Source organism: Acomys minous (genome assembly GCF_964271855.1).
Source record: "Acomys minous genome assembly, chromosome: 1".
NCBI classification, from domain to species: Eukaryota; Metazoa; Chordata; class Mammalia; order Rodentia; family Muridae; genus Acomys; species Acomys minous.
Genome location: NC_140483.1, coordinates 125154218 through 125175027, shown reverse-complemented (window position 1 = coordinate 125175027; position 20810 = coordinate 125154218).

The following is a 20810-nucleotide window of genomic DNA, read 5'->3' as shown; positions in this document are numbered from 1 at the left end:
AGACCCAGCTATTCCACTCCTTGGAATATACCCAGAAGATGCTCCAGCACACAGCAAGAAAATTTGCTCAACCATGTTCATAGCAGCCTTATTCATAATAGCCAGAACATGGAAACAGCCTAAGTGTCCCTCAATAGAAGAATGGATAAAGAAATTGTGGTACATATACACTATGGAATACTATTCAGCTATTAAAAACAAGGAATTCCCGAAATTTGTGGATAAATGGATTGAGCTAGAAATGATCATAATGAGTGAGTTAACCCAGAAGCAGAAAGACTCAAATGGTATATACTCACTTATATCTGCATATTAGCCAAAGGGGCATGTCCCACGAAAGCCTTCACTTACCAGGAAACTGAGACAGAGGGGAGGACATTCTAGTGGGACTCTAGATGAGAGAAGCATGGGAGAAAGGCAAAGTAGAAGGATCCAGAGGGTCCTAGAAGCCTACAAGTAGAACATTATGATAGGCAGATTTGGGCACAGGGGTCCCGCTCAAACTAAGGCACCAGCCAAGGACAATACAGGCGGTAAACCTTAAACCCCTACCCAGATCTAGACAATGGACAGAACACTCTCCACAGTAGAGTGGAGAGTGGGATATTACTTTCTCACATACTCTGGTGCCTCACCTTTGACCATGTCCCTGGAGGGGGAGACCTGGTGGCACTCAGAGGAAGGATAGCAGGATACCAAGAAGAGACTTGATACCCTATGAACATATACAGGGGGAGGTATTCCCCCTCAGGAACAGTCATAGGGGAGGGGAATAAGGGGAAAATGGGAGGGAGGGAAGAATGGGAGGATACAAGGGATGGGATAACCATTGAGATGTAACAAGAATAAATTAATAAAGGAGAAAAAAAAAGAAAAACCAAAAAAAAAAAAAGAAGTTTATGTCAAAATCTGTAGTATTTGAAACAGTTAACGGGTAACTGTCTAACCTATTACAGTAAGTAACATTTTACCTACTATAATTCAAAAATATAACTCTCTTCCCATGGTATCTTTTCACTGTGTTTCTTTGTTAGAGAACAAGGAAGAAGCCCACAGATTGGGACGTATAGGAGACACAATCAGGCTCTTCGGAGAGCTTTCAGCTGCTGCTTCAGGAAGCTCAACTGAGACTGAGCAAAGGGAGGCAAGATGCCATGCCAAAAAGAAGGACTCTTGGGCAGAGCCCATTGCCAGAAAGTGATTCTCAATCACGCAGATGAAAATAGAGTCCCAGAAAAACCGACAATACAGATGTCAACTTTAAAATAAAACCAACATTTACTGCCCCCTCCATTTGGGGTATTTTACTTGGCATTTGGTTTGTGATGTCTACTTAGGCGAAGAGTTAAGATTTTTAAGATCTATGATTATAGTTGATGGAAGGAAACTAAAATGTTAATACCTTTACACTTGTTTTTAAACTCTGAGCTTTAAAATGTTAAAGAAAATATTATTTGTGAATGCTATCACTTACCAAAGTGAAATCAAGATCAGATAAAGAATTTAAATAGACATCTAACTCCTAGTGAAATAAAAAGCAGTCCCTAAAAGTCTCCCAACATAAAGTGGCCCAGAGCTGGATGGTTTTGGTGCAGAATTCTACCAGACTTTCAAAAAAGAGATGACATCAACACCTCTCTAATTATTCCACAAAATAAAAACAAAAGGAGAAAGAACATTGCCCAATTTATTTTATGAGGCCACAGTTAACCTGATATTCAGATCACATAAAGATTTTTAAAAATTCTTTTATGAACATAGATGCAAAAATATTCAACAAGGGGGTTGAAGAGACGGCTCAGCGGTTAAGAGCACTGGCTGCTCTTCCAGAGGTCCTGAGTTCTGTTCCCAGCAACCACATGGTGGCTCATAACCATCTATAATGTGATCTGATGCCCTCTTCTGGCCTGCAGGTGTACATGCAGATAGAGTACTCATTACATTAAATAAATAAATCCTTAAAAAAATATATTGAACAAAATGCTCGTAAATTGAATCCAAGATCACATAAAAGAGATCATCCACCATAATTAAGTAAGCTTTGTCCCAAAGATTCAGGAATGTCTCAGTATATGAAAATCCACCAATGTAATACACCATATAAAGAAGCTGAAAGAAACACACACACACACACACACACACACACACACAGAACTGCCTTTAATAAAATCCAACAACCCTTCAAAATAAAAGTCCTAGAAATATTAGGCACACCTCAACATAATAAAGGTAGTTTACAGCAAGCCGATAGCCATAACTTAAATGGAGAGGAACTCAAAGCAATTCCACTAAAATCAGGGATGCCCACTCTCTGTCTATTCACTACAGTACTTAAGGTTTTAGCCAGAGCAATGAGCCAATTGAAGGAGATGAAATACAAACTGGAAAGGAAGAAGTCAAAATATCTTTATTTGCAAATATAATACTACATATAAGTGACCATAAAATTCCACCAGAGAACTCCTATGGCTGATAAATACTTTCAGCAAAGTCAGTGGACACAAGATTAACCAATAAAAATCAGTAGTCCTCCTATATGTAAATGACAAATGGTCTGAGAAAGAGATAAGGGAAACACCTTTCACAATAGCCTCAAACAATATAAAATACATTGGGGTAACTCTAACCAAGCAAGTAAAAGATTTATCTGATAAGAATTTTAAGTAAAGCTAGAGAGATTGTTCAGAGGTTAAGAGCACTGGCTATTCTTCCAAAGGTCCTGAGTTAAATTCCCAGCAACCACATGGTCCCTCATGGCACTGCGATTTTGTGCCCTCTTCTGGTGTGCAGGTGTACATGCAGGCAGAACGTTATATAACAATAAATAAACAAATCTGAAGAAAGAAGAAGAAGAAGAAGAAGAAGAAGAAGAAGAAGAAGAAGAAGAAGAAGAAGAAGAAGAAGGAACTACTTTAAGTCTGCAAAGAAAGAATTTAAAGAAGATATTAAAAGATGAAAAAAATCTCCCATGCTCATGGATCAATAGTCAAAATGGTCATCTTTCCAAAAGCAATTTACATATTTAATGCAATTCCCATCAAAATCTCAACACACTTATTCACAGGCTTTGAAAGAAAATTTCTCAACTTTGTGTAGAAAAACCAACCAACAAACAGGATAATTAAACAATCCTGAGCAATAAAACAATTGTAGAAGGTGTCGCCATTCCTGATGGCAAATTTCACCACAGAGTAAAACAAATAAGCAAACAAACAAATGTGGTATTAACATAAAAACAGACACACTGATGAATGGAATAAAATTTAAAAATGCAGATATAAATCCATACACATATGGCCACCTGATTTTTTTCATAAAGAAACCAGAAAAACACACTGGAAAAAAGACAGTGCCTTCAATAAATGGTGTTGGTCCCACAATAGCCAAAGCCATTGAGGGAAAATCAACAAAATGAAACATAAAAAATCTCAAGAGTTATCAGAGTACCTGGCTTCAAGTTATATACAGCCATAGAAATACATATCATGGGGCTGGAAGATGGCTCAGCAGTTAAGAGCACTGGCTGCTCTTCCAGAGGTCCTGAGTTCAATTCCCAGCACCCACATGTACAGCTCTCTGTAAATCCAGTTCCAGAGAACCCAGCACTCTCTTACAGACACATACATGCAGGTGAAATACCAATGCAAATTAAATTTGTAAAAAAAATTGTTTGAAAAAAAAAGAAAGAAATATATATCATGAGGGTACTGTCACAAAAACTGATGCTACAATTTAAAGGAGTTTTTAAAAAAAACAGAATTAGATCTGCATAGCTAAGCCAAATTATTGTTGACAGAAATCACAAATATGTGGGAAATCTAGAACCCATAGGAAGATGAATGCAAGTTAGTCTATGTTTCACCTGGAACAAAAATCAACTATAAATGGATCAGACATCAATACAAGATCTGATCATCTGAAACTGTTACAAGAAAATAGGGACTATACTTCAGTACATTGGCATAAGCAAGCACTGTCTGTGGACCTCAGGAACTCAGGAAATAATACTAAAAACCAATGAATGGGATCTCACAAAAGCAAAGAGTTGTGCTTATCACCAGATGAAAGAGGCAACCCATCAAAAAGGAGAAAAATCTTTGCTAGTTATATTTTTGTAACAGTTAATCTTGGTGGTCAATTTGATTAGATCTGGTTCAACTAAAAGACAGGCCTCTGAGAATGTCTGTGAGGTTATTTCTCAGGAGAATTTACTGAGGCTGGAAGACCCTCCCTCCCTCCCCCAGAGTAGGCAACACCTTCTGGTGTCAGCCAAGATATAAGTGGTTCAAGGGGAAAGCTTTGTTGTCTCTGTTCACCTTCACTCATTTCTGGTAAGTGCATACTCTGCTGCTGGTTCCATCTTTGGTGACACTAGAATCCAGCTTCCTCAGTCTCCCAACATGGAATGAAGACCAGTGACAGCTCTCCAGCAATACTCCAATGTTTCAGCTCCAGATTAGGATTACTATAGCATCCAGCCTCATGGACTGAGCAGCTAACTCAATTTTAACCCTTGCAATATACAGACAGCCATCGTCGGACTACCTAGGCAAGTTAATAAACCCTCTTTGTAACACGTATCCATCTTTTCACTCTATTCACTCTGTTCTTCTGGAGAACTGTGACTAATACATAACAAGCAGAAGAGAGTCTGTGTGTAGGAAGAAGTTCATGGGAGAGTAAAGGGAGAAGGGGAAGACAAGGAAAGTATTGGAGTTAAGATGGCCAAATACATATACACTTGGAAGAAATCATTTTTTTGAAAATCAACTATGTATATGATAAATACGCACCAAATAACAAAATTGTTATTTATAAACTACACCACATGTAATATTTTCTTATAATGGCCTGCGTGTATTAAGGTACCTCTCTAAGCTCTCCTTTTTTTTTCTTCCTTCCTTCCTTTCTTTCTTTCTTTCTTTTTCTCTCTTTTCTTTTTTCTTTCTTTCTTTGTATTGGTTTATTTACGTATTCACTTTACGTCCCTCCTCCCAGTCGCACCCTCCTTCCCCCACCTCTCCAAGCTCTTAATGTGACATATCCCTAAAGATCATCCACTGTAGGTTCTGACTTTCAACTCATTTCGCTCAGAATATCTGAGGTCTAATAAAATGTTCTTACCCCAAGATGGCTGCTGTGAGAAGAGCCTGTGTTTGGCAGACAGCAACACTAAGAAGAAAACAAATTGTTGTCTTGTCCTTGTGTTTCAGGTAAGAGGGCCCCAGTATATTTCCAGAACGTCAGAAGGGCCCACACACATCCCTATGAGACCACTTCCCCGGTCAATCATGCAGGTTCCAGCTGCCACCCATAGAGACCAGTGAAACATGCAGTTCAGCTGCCCAAGAATTTTCACCAGCACCTCTTGGAGTGGGTTGTAGAGTCCTGGGATCAGCTATTTAGATCTTTTGCACAAACAAAGGTTAATAACCAGCTCTATAATGTGTATTTCAAAATGATACCATGTGACCATGCATGAACTGTTAATTTAGACTACCACTGACCTCAAGGATTAGTCATAACCTTTAAAAGAGAAAGAGGCACATCTTTGTGATGGAATTACTAGCTTTATCCTCCCTTCTACTTACAGCCCTCAGGCAGTAGGGTCACGTGCCACAGCCAACATTCAAACTAAATAAAAACAGAAAGATTACCATTGTTACTACAAGGAACTGGATGTGTTGACAAGGGGTAAACAAGCTAAATTTACCTCTTTTCTTTTCCTAGTGGTTCAAAACACTAGTGTGTAATGTGGTAGATCCTGTTAGACAGGTTAGACTCACTTGCTTCCTGATCTGAAAGCCAAAAAAAAAAAAAAAAAAAAAAATCCCCAACAATATAGCAACAGGCAACAAAATTATTCTACACTAGTTTGGAAGTGGTATGCAATTCACTTTAGATTGTTATTAAGTGAGTATAAAGCCAGTGGTTTAAATGACTAGAATAGTATTCTGTTATATTAGCACAGAGAGACATAAATGTTCTGCTTTTTAAATTCTCAAAGTTTATAAAATACGGCTTTGCTATATATTTCAACCAGTTGTGCCAAAATCTGTTTTAACCGATTAACAACATGCCAGAGTTTCCCAATGGAAGGGAAGAAAAGAAAGAGAGCAGGGAGGAAAATAAAAACAAAACAACAACAAAACACAAACACAGAGAGAGAGAGACAGAGAGAGACAGAGACAGACTGACAGACAGACTAACAGACAGAGAGAGAAAAGCTGTTGGCACTCTGGTTACCTAATGAGCTTTTAGGCAGCAGAAGTCCCTCCAGATTCCTGTGACATTTCTTCCTTGATGTGAGTCCCTTTGGATGTAGTCTATGTGATGTACTGTCTAAGTGTACGGGAACTATCAGCTTGTTCTATACAGGTGGAGCTCCCTACTGCTCTCCCCGTGCTCTTTTCTTGCTATTCAGAGCAGAACAAGTTACAAAGCCTGTATTTCCTCAGAGATAAGACTATGCCAACTAGGCCAACTGCAGGAGATGAAAGGGCCTAGCATTTTAGTTGGTGTTAACTGTAAAGGAAGATTTATTCTTCTTTTGTTTGCTTTAAGAGAACATCTAAGTATATATAGAGCTGGGTTGGATTTCAAATTCAAGCAATGACATATAGTAGCTAAAAGAGTACATTTTGTTATACAAAGCAGAAATTTGGCTGGTTGTGCCACTTGCTAATCCACACCATAGTGAGAAAATATCCAAGTGTTTAAGTACTATGGCATTGTCAAAGTAATGTAGTCAGATTAACTCATTCACTACTCAAAAAAGTCCCATAAATGCAGTGACAAATAAGTAAGGTATACAAGATCACTGAATGGGTAAGACAAATAATTGGAATGAAACTAGTTACCTCTGTTATTGAAGACTACATGCTTAATAATTTGATTAGTGGTTTAAAAATCTTTAGCCCTGGGGAGCTGGAGAGGTGGCTCAGAGGTTAAAGGTAGTGACTGCTCTTTCAGAGGTCCTGAGCTCAATTCCCAGCAACCACATGGTGGCTCACAACCACCTATAAGGTGATATGATGCCCTCTTCTAACCTGCAGGTGTACCTGCAGACAGAGCACTGTATACATAATAATAAATAAAATCTTTTTTTTTTTTAAATTCTTTAGCATGCTAGACTCAGGTCATCAGAGTCTATTCCTGGAAGCCCAATTGAGAGTCAGAGTCCAGAGTTGATGCAAAAGCAAAGGGATTTTATTGAGCCGATGCACTGAGGTCTACCAAGGTCTGAGGAGATGGAAGACTCCATTCTGCAAGAGTTGGGGACTGATATACCATATACAGAAGCAGAACTTAGTGACAATGGTTGGTTAACGAGTGATAGGCTAACAATACGAGGTCTAAGGTAGTAAATTCTAAGTAGGGTGAGATAGGGGCAGTAAATTCCGGGGGCAGGGTTGAGCTAGAGGCCGGTGGAGAATTTTTTAACTTGTTCCTCTCAGTTTGCTGTTACTTTGTTTGCTTTTGTTATCAGCTTGCAACTCTTAACTTGCTTGCTCAGCTGATAATGCTATTGTCATGATGGCTAAGTTTAAACCACCTGGATTCTTCTATTTCCTTAGCTAATAATGAAACACCATTTCCGTAGCTAATAATGTCACCGCTGAGTTCAGGCCACCTAGAATCTTACAAGCCCACCATAAGAAATAGAACCAATAACAACTATTATGTACATACTATTATTAACAACTATTATGTGCATACTATTATATCTATATTTGAAACTAAATTTTTATGAAAGTATACCTCCTCTTATTTCATACTATGTACTGGGTATATCCAACTGTGTGACTCCCCACAAAACTGATGAAGCAATCCAATGAACCATAAAAACGGCTCATTTCAATCCAGTGAGCCATCTGAAAAATACATAATTCTATTTCTTTTGACAGTCATCAGAATTTAATTGGAGTAACTAAGACAATATATTCAAAGTACTCAACATAGCCAATACACATACCACATGCTCAGCACGTGTTGATCTTGAAAATTAGCCACAGCTATGAGGAAACGGGGAAATCCTGGCATGACTATAGATAAAACTATTGCCAGTTATAGTTCGTCTTTGGCAATGGGATTGGAATTTCCCCAGTATTTTGAACCTGTGCTTCAGTGGAATCCAAGTCAGAAAGAGAACACTGGGTTATGCTTAATCTGGTTTCTTCTTCTCACTAAAAAAGACCATGTTACAAGCTGCTAAAATCCTTAGTAGTTCAAATTTATTGATTGGTCTGTATATGCATCCAACACTGACACAACAGACATTGACACTGAGAAAATTGATCAAAAGGGGTCTTTCTAGGGAGAAATAACCATTTCCTATTGATATTCTTTCAAATTGCCACAAGTCTGCTGGTTTAAAATAATTTAATCTTATTATCTTATAATTAATGCCAGAAGTCTGAATGAGGTGCCATCAGACTACAATCAAGGCATCAGTGAGGAGCTCCTTTATAGAAGTCATAAGGGAGCATCTATTACCTTGTTCTTTTCTGGAAGATAGCTATACTTCATGTCTCTTTTCTCTTTTTCCTTTTTCCATGTTCAAAGCCAGCAACAGCAGGATGAATCTTTTTTTGCATTTAAGTATTCTATTCCTGGCACTGACACTTGTCATGTCTCTTGTTGCCCTTCTGTTTGTGCCCTCCATCTCCAAAAGACCTTTGTGCTAATGTGGAGTTCAGCTGAATAACCCTAGGCAACCCTTCTAAAAGATGCTTGACATAAACACACCTTCTAAATCCCTTTCCCAATGTGACAAAAGATTTGGAATGTTCAGAAGTAAACATTTTTGGCAAATTCAAGAGAATAGTTAAGCAACTGTTTGGCAACACAGAAGATGACTCACACAAAACAGTACAACGTATAGCAGCATAATAAAAAAGAACTTATCAAACATCTACTATGTGGCAGCTGATCTATTCAGTGATGCACTTGCCTTCACTTGTTTCCCTGGCAAGAAATTAAAAACACATGACAAATTGCTCACAACTACACAGACAGGTGGTAACAAACACAGGCCTTCCTGACAGCAAAAGCCATGTTCTTTACCAACATGGGTCATTGCATACAGCTAAGTTCTAAAACTGTGTACATTAAATGATGCAAAACTTTCTCAATCATGATTTATCTTAATATTTTTTAAAAGACTTTATCCTGAGAAAATGCATTTATTTAATTACATTTTTAGGAATCATAGACAAACTTCCAGGCAGGTCGTGCTGGCTCACACCTTTAGTCCCAGCACTCCAGAGGCAGAGGCTGGTGATCTCTGTGAATTCCAAGATGGCCTGGTCTACAGAATGAGTTCTGGGACTGCCAGAAATAAGCAGAGAAACCCTGTCTCAGAAAAAAAAAAAGTCCAACTGAAAGCTTTTGCTAACCTCTTTAAATATTTTGGGATTTGTATAATTCCAGGCCCAAACGCAACTTAATACTTCATTTTTTATTTTTTGTAGTTATTTATTCAGAGAGAGAGAGTAAGCAAACTCTTACCACTGGGTGCATGAGGAGGAGAGAGAACTTCCTTTGTTAGTGAATTATTTGCTGTCCATCTACCATGTAGGTCCCAGGTGACCAAACTTGGGTTGTCAAGCTTGGTGGCAAGAACCTTCATGTAGTTTTTAACCGATTTTGCATCATCTAGTAATAATGAAAACAGGAACTCAAATGGACTTCAAGACATTTGATGAGATGTAGATGACTCACGTTGAAATAAAGACCAAAATAAAATTTGATAATAAGGAAATGAAAAGCAATGTAAACAAATGGGGGTGGGGGGAGTGGGGAGTCTAGCATGAATGTCATAGAAGCAGAAAGGTCAGACAAGCAGGAGGAAGGAATGGTGTCAAAGAAGAGTAGCAGTACCCAGTACCCTCAGGGATGAAGTGTATTACCATACAGCGGAAAAGGAAATCAGAGAAGGATAAATAAAGCATTGAGGCTTTGAACATGGGTCAATAGGGTTTAATTTAACAAGGCATAGGGAGACATAACCTGAGAAGTTCCAGGGCAGGATGCATTTAAGACTGGGGAAGACAGCCTTCGAACAAAGATTGAGAATATGGTAGGAGGTGGAAACCAGCCATTTCTGATGCCCTGGAAACGAAACCATGTCCTAGGAATTGTGAAAGAAGAGGAGAATGTGTTTTTTAGTAGTACACCCTTTGGTTCCTCTAATTTTTACACAGCACACATGTGTCAGCTAGAAACATGTTGTTGAAAACATGTATATAAAATTATTTTTTATGGACCCATAAGTACTGTGAAATTAAGACAGGCATCTGTCGGTGTTTAATTTGGGAGCTCAGGTTAAAGTATAGTTTAATCATATTTTTGCTACCCTCAGTAGCCTGTAAGAGCAATTCAGCTAGCTTTCCCATTGGTGTAAAAATTAGCCTTTTAGATTCTCTTTGCCTAGTTCAATCTACGCATCAGTGTCAAGATGAACTGGGTCCAGTCATTTTACAGTCCCTTTTATGCAGTTGCTCAACTTGTGTGAGCATCCATTTCATAACAGAGTCATACATGTCACAGGACCCAGTCATTTACCCATGTATTAAAGCTAGTGATGGAGTCACAAGACAAACAGAAGACAACAGAGCCCAGCATTGTGGCTCAGACAATGTCTTCCAAACCCACTAGTACTCCTAATTCCTCAATATTTATCAATAGTTACTGGCATCATTATCCTTTCAAATGAAGATGAAACACTAGTGAAGCTTTACCACAAAGAAGAACAAGTTTTTATATAACTCTGTTTTGTTTTTTAAAATTAGCTAATGGCTGATTCTTCCTACTACTCCTTCCAGCCTTTCCTCAAAGCCCATCTCCGTTCTCTGTAGCTCTTGACCATCTGGAAGAACAACTCTCGACTGGGGACCCCACAGTGTCACACTTGGCTGGAACTCATGAGGTGAATTTTCTCTTCCTCTACTTCCTCCATTGCAGTCTACTCAGACCTTAGACCACCAGGCACCTGCACGTGTGAGCTCCTCCACCTAGCCCACCTATATGCCCTTGGGACTTGGCCTCTGCTCATCTTTTGTTTTGTTTTATTTTGACTGGTTCTTTTTTATTATTATTATTATTATTTGTGTATTTACTTTGAGGCAGGAGAGAAGAGGAAAGGGGGGAAAGCATGGAGTTGGGTGGGTAGGAAGATGGAGAGGATGTGGGAGGACATGGGGAAGGGGAGAGAAGGTGATCAAACTATATTGCGTGAAAAAAAAAATTCAATAAGAAGAACAACCCTATCAACCAAAAATAAATAAATAAATAAAAGGAACTAATAAAATAACTCAACTGTGCTTCCTACGGGAAGATGTTGACACTCCAAACTTTCTCAATAATCTGTTTTACTGCATATATTATACAGAAGAGCTCAGCAACCATGACAGATGCCACCCAAAGCCTGTGTAGGATGCTATGAGCAGTAACCACAGCAAACAGAAGGATACAGAGTTCTTTGAATAGTTTGAGGTTTAAGGGAAGAAGTGCCTTAGAGGACGATTTAACTGCATTTAGAGACAACATATGAAGTTCCTGCTTGAGTCAGGTGTTCTACACCAGGCTATATAAACAAGCTCTAGTTACAACATGCATGGGAAACACAATAAGCCAAAACCAAACTGGTAGAGCTAGACTTGGAAAGCCAGTTTGAGTACTCTCCCACATTTGCCAGTTCCCAGGTATAAGGTCACCTGCTGTCTTGCATGAATGAAAGTGTTACGACCTAGTCTCTGATTTGCCTGTCATACATACCGTAGTCAGCAAAGTATGTATCGAGCCTCCCACAGAGGAGTAATTTTAGAAACTATATTAACCAGAAAAGATCGAAAGGTAGAATATAGAATAATTACTAAGCTCCTTTTAAAAACTCACTTTTTTTTAAAAATTCCTAAAAAGGAGCCAATCCTTTGTTCCTTATAAGAATACAGCAAAGATTACACCCTCAAAACAACACTACGCTAAAATAAGGAAAACCTGGAATGGAGCACAATCAGCATCTAAAGTGATACCTTACTTTGCACATGCCTTCTCACATTCATTCCTCCTCCAATTCTTCTTTGTTAAAATAAATGTTTCTTTATTCATAATGTATTTCCTTATATTTACAAATCCATTCACACTCACATCCAAGACTATTCAGGAAGATCTTTGCAGGTTGTTTGGTTTTTTCTTTATTAAATAGTTTATTATTTTTTACATATACATTATTTACATATTTATGTATGTAATACATATGTATACATATGTATTTACATATACATACACATTATTAGACATATATATAATAAACTACCTATAGCAAGAAGAACCATGATACAATCAGGAATTACATAAATGTCAAATTCTTAGTGTTTTGGCTATTTGTATTTGACAACCTTGAAGAAAACACCTTTCCTATGTTGGCGCTTCTAAAATTCTGAATGTAAATCAACATCTATGATATCTCCTCATTATCAGCTTAAAACATCTATCTAGACCTAAAAACATCTTAACCCCTAAACAACTAAGCTTCATTGTAAAACTAAACTATCTGTTCTTCAACTCCATCAGAGACTTGAGAAGGAATAAAATTGATTATCTGAGTATGCCTAGAGTGCAGGTTAGTAGCTTTCCAAATGAGAAGATGACAGAGACAGTTTGCTACCTGAATAGTCACCCAAAACTCTCTATAATGTTGGAGCATCATCTTCAGCATTCTGGCCCAATATATTTGACAGACATATTTGTGAGGCAGGAACTATTGAGGCCTTGCCTACCCTGTCTTGGCAGAGTTTGGCCATCGACTCTGCCTGCAATCAAGCTTGCCCTTTCTTAGGCAGAATTCTGTCTGTGGTAGAAATGAGGACATTTTACCCAGTGACTTGTTTGCCACATTTGAAGCCACCTACATAAGGAGGTTCTTTGATGTTCATCATCCTCTTTGAGGTAAACTGGGTGTTGCCAGGAGTTAACCTATTTCATTGACAGTGAATCTTTAAAATAATAAAAAATAAATAAATGCTATATTCTGTATGTGTCTGAGGTTTTTGAAGAGCTTGTCTATTTTAACTTATCTTTCTATAGAATCATATCTATCCATTGCACCTAAGATGTATATTCTTGTGATGAAAATAGACTAGTAATTGATATGACCATGATTTAATCAACTAACAATTTGTACAACTTATTTATCCTAAACAGCCTGCAATAGCATTTTCAAAGTATTGGAAGTAAACCTTCCATTTTAATTGAGTATATGGATACAATACCTCATATTAGTGTAGAAATATATCTAATGTGTGTGTGAAGAATAATCTTACATTTGAATTCTATACCACTGTATCTAAAATTACACTTATCTTGCATCTGTATACAAATTTTATACCAGTGAATTAAAAATAACCTTGTGAGTGACAATTGAGGCATTAAACTGAGGAGTAGATTCACTAATCTACTTTTTTCTATCTCCCCTATATATTTCTATATTCCTCCTTCTTTCTTTTCAACTCCTATCTCCAAACCTAAGAACTGAAGAGATAATAATCACCACAAAATTGTCTTAAAGCCAGGAGTAGTGGTACACACCTATAACCCTAGAACTCAGGAGGCAAAAACAAGATGACAAGTTCAAGGTCAGTGTGCTGGCTAGTTTTATGTCAACTTGACACAAGCTAAAGTCATCTGAAAAGAGGAAACTTCAATTAATAAAATGCCTCCATAATATCAAGCTGTAGGGTGTTTTCTTAATTAGTTATTGATGTGGGAGGGCCCAGTCCATTGTGGGTGGTGCTATTCCTGGGCTGGTGGTCTTGGGTTCTATAAGAAAGCAGGCTGAGAAAGCCACTGGAGAGCAAGCCCATGAGTATCACCCCTCTATGGTCTCTGCATCAGCTTCCAAGTTCCAGCCCTGCTTAAATCCCTATTCTGACTTCCTCAATGATGGACTATGACACGGAATGTAAGCTGAATAAATTCTTTCCTCCCAACTTGCTTTTTGGTCATGATGCTTCATCATAGCAATAGAAACTCTAACTTTGACAGTTAGTCTGGGGATATAGCCAGTTCTAGGCCAGCCTGAGCTACACAGCATCTAGGCCAGCCTGAGCTTCATAGCACCACTGTCTCAAAACAAGCAAATACACAAAGACTTGTCTTAAAAATACTGTATTTGGTAGAGCATGAATTACATATTTTATATAAGCAATTGATACTTCAATTTTATCATTTGATTCATGTATCTACTTCATAGTAATCTATAATTTACTTAGCCAGATGATGGATACTTGATTAAAAATCTATCAAGAATACATTTAAGTTAAATATCTAAATACACTGAAAGAAAGATATTTTCCAGCCAAAGTTTTCAGTTGTACAGGATTTGTCTTTTAATATGTTAATCTGATTTAAATTTCCCAAATGTGGTATTAAAAATGACTACATTTGAACGCATCTAGAGTTTTAAGAACTATATATACCTTGACTCCAGAGATTTTTTTTCTGTTTTAGAGATCAGATCTTGGGCGTAATGTGTGCCAGACAAGAACTAAACCATATCCCTAGCTCAAATTTATTTTATCTTTGTGAGTGTGTGTGTGTGTGTGTGTGTGTGTGTGTATGCAAATGCACAGAACGTGTGAAAATGAGAGGACCCCTTGCATATTGTCCACCCTGTTGAGATAGGGTTGTTTGTTGTTCACTGGTGCATATGCCAGCAAGCTTCTGGCTTTCTCCTGTCTCATTTCTGATTGTATCATAGGAGAAACGCAATTACAGATACACAGAGCTACTTCCTGTCTTGTGTGTGTTCTGGGGATCGCATCGCAGCTCCTCAAACTTGCACAATGTAGGAAGCATTTTACATACTGGGCCATCTCCCCAGTTGAAATATTTTTAAACATAAACTTGGTAACTGAAAAACTAAATGTCGAGATATGCATGGCTGGTAATCCTGCATGCTTTTCATCCATGAACTGTCCCTGAATTCAATTCCACAAAGTTTAAGTTACTCCTGACCATAAGCTATTAAAGAGACACATTAACACTTTAAGGTTGCATATCCCCAACAGGGATAGCGTCGCTTACAGCTAAAGCAAATCTTCATGTAACAGTGCACTACACAGTACCAAATCATTCACACTCTGTCTCTCAGTGGACTCGTAACATTTTGGTAGAAGAACTAACCGTGCAGAATGCAAACATGATTTCCTGAGTTCATGTGTGGACTCTCTTATTCAACAGCTGGAGGACAAGACACAAATAACAGCTCTGTACCTCAGTTCTCCATTGGAAAACTGAGAATAGCAATAGCCCTTGCTAGAATGTGTTGTTTTACATAAATTATTCCGTGGAACATGCTTAGAACTATATAATACACATCTTAGGATCACATAAATTTTAGCTATTATTTTTAAAAATGCAGTACCTTCGGTTCATGTCCCCATAATCCACAAGGTGAAGGATAATATTGTGTCTAGACATAATCACTGGCTTACAAAGTCTGTTTTGAAATTGCACCAATACCATAAACAAACCCCTAGAAAAGTCCAAAGAGCCAGCACCACCTGCGATACAATAAGCGCTGTTGATTGGCTAATAATTACATCAACATTCTCTCGACAAAGACTACAAGAGACTCATCTACAGCGATATGAAACAGGATTTACTGATTCATTGCCAGCAGGAAAAATGAGCTTCTTGGGGACCCAAAGGGAATCACAATAAGACAATGTTAGGAAGAATTTCCTATAGGAGAGGAGCCTAGGGAGCAGCCAAGGAAATGGGCATCCTTCTCAAACTGGCTGCTGTCTAGAAGCAGGGAGAATTCTGATTGGGTAGCTGCTGCTTCTTCTTCTTCTTCTTCTTCTTCTTCTTCTTCTTCTTCTTCTTCTTCTTCTTCTTCTTCTTCTTCTTCTTCTTCTTCTTCTTCTTTTTAATCTAATCACTCAAAGACAAACGCTGATCTGATCTATAATTGGAAAAGGGCAATGGTCACTCATTGTCAGCCCAAAGTGGGGAGTGTTTGTTCATTTTGCCTGTTCAGACAACCCAGTGAATTTATTTCTCTCTATCTCCACTAGAGGCGCTACGTTGTCTTGTCTGAGGTTAGTGTCCTATGAACGTGTTTACCTTCCCACAGGAGAACGCCGCACATTCAAGATGAATACTTGGAAAGCTCCTAGCTAGCAAAGGCTTGTTTTTTCTGTTTCTCAAACTGGATAAAGAAAGTGGCAGGGCTGGTGAGAAAACAGTAACTATCATTGTTATTGCATATACTGTTGGGTTTAGTTTAAAGTCCTTTTATAATCATTGTGCAACTTGAACAATCTAAGTTAAGTAGGACAGAGGGCCTTCACTTACTCAACTCCACAGGCTCAAAATATAATGGATTTCATGCAAGTGCCACTTCCTTGATGTGAAAAATGCCCTCCAGAGCAGGGACACAAGACTTCCCTAGAAACATACATAACTCTGTTCTTTTTAACAATTTTGGAAAATATTAGGTCACAGGGGCTTTAGTGGACCTCCTTATTTTCCAACTACCCTTCAAGTTCTCCCTAGACATCTGTTCAGCTGCTGGTGTTGGATCTCTGATTAGCCTGTTGTCTACAGACATCTCTCTTCCCCAGACAGGATCTTTAAAAGGGAACTAACCTCACATCCTTTATCACATAGTTACTTCCTAAAGCAACAATAACTGTGTTGCCTTAACAGTTAATATACCTCAGCATATTTAGCTTACAACTTTGCAATAACAGAGAATACGATTTTTGAGCTCTGAGGAAAAAAGTGAAAAAGCAAAGTATTCTGCTAAATTTAGGCACTGAAATTCCTAGAGTTAGACATTTTGATAAACCTGCCAAATAAAATCCCAAAGGAAAATGGAAATTCCCAGAAAATTTGTGTAATAAAAAATCTTTGTCCAGCACCATCTTTCTGTATCTGGGAATTTCCCTGATCACTTTATTTCTCTCCTTAGACATTGTACAAAGTGAAAGTGAAAATAGAACACACCACTGATTATTGTCCAACCAAAGCAGTTCCCAGAAAGAAAACGCACTCTGATCCAAACAGATGTGTTGCAGCATCCTAACCCTGCAACTCACAAACTGTCACTTCCAGAAAGTCGCACAATCACTGCAAACACGACTCTCCTTAATTTGCCCATCCATCAGTGTCTTCCTGACATTGAGAGGAAAAGCCTGAACTTTCAGCAGAACATTTATTGCCTTGTGACCATGTTCTTGTGTCTTATCTTTCCTAAAACATTTATTTTCTTATCCTTGTATTCCCAGTACTTATGATAATGCTATGTAAAACGTCTGTTAAATGTGTTGCTTTGGGGTAGTTGGTCTAGAGATCTGAATTATCAAGAAGGTCCAAATTTCATTTTAATAACACCATGCCTATTTGGCATACATTAAAATCATATTAATGTGGAAAAAAGGAGTAATTGTTTCTGGTATATTGTAGGCAACTAAATGTAATAATGAAGTAGTAAGCACCCAATATTTTCTTCATATTCTTCACCATAATAAACCAAACATAATTTGAGGACTAAAATATAGGACATTTAAAAGGATTTTTATTTATCATGAAGAAGTTATTAAAGACAGTTAAATCAGCAATTTTATCTTATATCTAGGATTTTCAGCTTTGAAGGAATATGGAGACCAACAAAAAAGAAATTCTTTGGTATTCTTACCTATTCTTAACTATACAGTCAGCTTTTTAAAATGGCAAGGTAGGGCTAGAGAGATGGCTTAGCAGTTAAGAGCACTGGCTGCTCTTTCAGGGGAAGATTTGTTGAGTCTGCCTGGTGGCTCACAGCCACCTGTTAACTCCAAAAAGTATTTTCTCTTCTGGCCTCTGTGGTTATCAGGCATGGTGTACATAAAATACACATTAAATTAAATTAAGAATTTTAGCCAAGTGGAGTGGCACACACCTTTAATTTCAGCACTCCAGAGGCAAGACAGGTAGATCTCTGAGTTCAAGGTTGGCCTGGTCTACATAGTGAGTTCCAGGACAGCCAGTCCTATGTAGAAAGACCCAATTGAAAAAAAAAAAAAAGTAAATCTCAAAAAACCACAATCTCAAAACATACATATTTTACAATTCTGTTAACATACTTACTATGGTTTGTATACGAAGTGTCCTTCCAAAAGCCGCATACATAATAGGTTTAGTTCCCAGCTGGTAGCACTACTGAGAGGTTTAAGAAAGCAGCCCCTGCAGCTATTGGTGGCATGCTGTCTGTGAAAGATAAAATGTGTCACCTGTCCTTCCTAATTTCTCTGTGCATCCTAGGGAACAGGTTGGGTCTACACATGATCCCTGCCACGATGCACTGTCTCACTGGGCTACGAAAAAACAGTGGCACTACCAACCACAGACCTACTCTCTTCATCCTTTTCCTGTGTTTTCACACTATCTTCCCCCTATGTATGCTTATCTTGGTTTCCAAATATCTTCTCTTTCTTTTTTGGGGAAGTGGGGTGTCTTGCTAGATACCACAGGCAGACCTCAAAGCCATGAGTTTACTGCCTCAACCTCCCAAGTAATGGGGTTGCAGACATAGATCCCCACATCTAACTCTTTATTTGTTTCTTTTTTGCATGAACAGACTAGTGAGTTTAACTTAATCAGTTGCATCTTAGACATTGTCCTGATGCTGTGATAAAATACCCTGGCAAAAGCAACCTATAGAGGAAAGATTATTTCAGGCTCAGAGTTGGAAGGTCAAGGTTGCAAGAGTTTGAAACAGGTGGTTTCAAAATATAGTGACTGCTCATTCACAAGGAAATATTTCAGGAAGCTGGCCCACTTTCCTTGAGTTTTTTTAGCCTTAGCTGTATTACAGCAGTTCTCTATTAGCTCAGTGTCTCCATGCTTTATTTAATCTTCACTATTTTGCAGACAAGCATGTTAAGCTTTCGTATTAGTTACTTTTCTGTTGCTGTGATATCAGGACCAAAAGCAACTGGTGGAAGTTTATTTTGCCTTAAAGCTCCAGCCATGAGTCCATGATGGTAGAGAAGGCAGGGCAGCACATGACCAAAACAGGAAGTTGAAAGAGCACATCTTCAACCATAAACACAAAACAGAGAGATGTTGAACTAGAAATAGAAGGAGGATGCATGCCCATATAAACCACCCCTAGTTAGGTACTTCCTCCATTAAAGGCTTCAACTCAAGGCCCTGAGGGATAGTCCTCATTCATGCCACCGCATCTTCTTTAACATTTTATAGAATGTTAAGTGATAAAGACGAACCTTCTATTGAAATAAGCTCAAGAAAGATCCAATTTTCATTTGCACACCTCTTTGTAACAATGGAATGTCTTATACCATGCCTATTTGGCATGAAACAGGTTTTGCTCAAGAAAACTGCGTTAGTACATGCCATATTGAAAGATTAGTTTTAGTACAATCTTTACTAATAATTTTGCTTAGTTTTTCCTATTGGCAGATAGAGCAATTTAACTTGGCTTAATTATCTTAGAAAAACACTTCATTTTATTATAGGATTGAATATAGAATATTCATAAAGAACGGCTAAATGAGAAACTGTGTAAACTAAAAAAAATGGATAATTTTCTAATTCCTTGTATAACAGATTTTTGCATCACTAGATTAAAGCAATTGTGTTTTTGTTTTTGTTTTAATTTCAGGCAAGAGAGGTACAAATTCACCCCAAACATACATTTCCTTGGAAGAACTTCAGTTTTTATGTGATTTCGGCAGCACTTGCGTTTGTGTGCCTTTTGGATGTTCTGAGTGTGAGATGGCTGGGATTCCTGGAATTCCGTCTCTGCTTGCTGTGCTTTGTGTTCTGTTCTATTCTGCTTTATAAAGTTTTTCTGTGCCCTGCCCCCTCAAGCCTGACAAATGTGGGATTTTAAGAGGATACTGGACGTGAGATAACAGTCTAGTAGCAGACAGAGACTCCGACTACAAATAAACAAGATGGCAAACTTCTGGCTTTTCACACAAGTGTGCCCTTTCTGGCTGGCTTTACCCAGGCATGTTCAATGCAGGTGCTGGATATGTCAAAGCTTGCACAGTAAGATACTATGGACTTAGTCCTCTTTTTTTCAAGCCAATCAATGTAAAAAGAGAGGAGAAGGAACGATTCCTATGCCACCAAACTCTTAAGACTATCAATCCTCCACAGGACAGCAAAGTTCCGTCTCCATCCTCTCCCTACTTAGGAACAGCCTGGTGTGTGTGTGTGTGTGTGTGTGTGTGTGTGTGTGTGTGTGTGTGTGCACATTTCACTTTTAACAGACCTGGATTATTGTTTGCTGTGACTGTGATTTTTTTTCTGTCCTTTCCTTCTTTCATTGTTGGGGGGAAATGAACTCAATCCATGCTTCTAGATGATACATAAGCATGTACCATCACCACTGCAGTTGAATTGAAGTTCCTTTTTTGAAAAGTGCCTTCTTTTGTAAAATGTGGGTGTCTTAGTTCTGAATGAGATGTGACGTGAAGCCGCTATTTCCTAAACTAGTGTAGAACAGGCACAAATAAACTTTTGGCATGATTTCACAGAATTTTTGAATAAATTAGTTCAACATATAGGTGTGATGCTTATTTTTGAGGCTAATCTGTCTATTTCATCGAATTCTTTTGCATCTTGTTTAGTAAATTTACTTCCATGAGTGTCTTTAGTTGATTATGGAAATTAAATGTACATACACACTAATTTTTCATATATGCCATATACTCTTAGTGGAGAATATATACATATATGAAGCTCAATTTCATATGTTGTAAGTCCATATTTTTAACTTTTTTTATGTG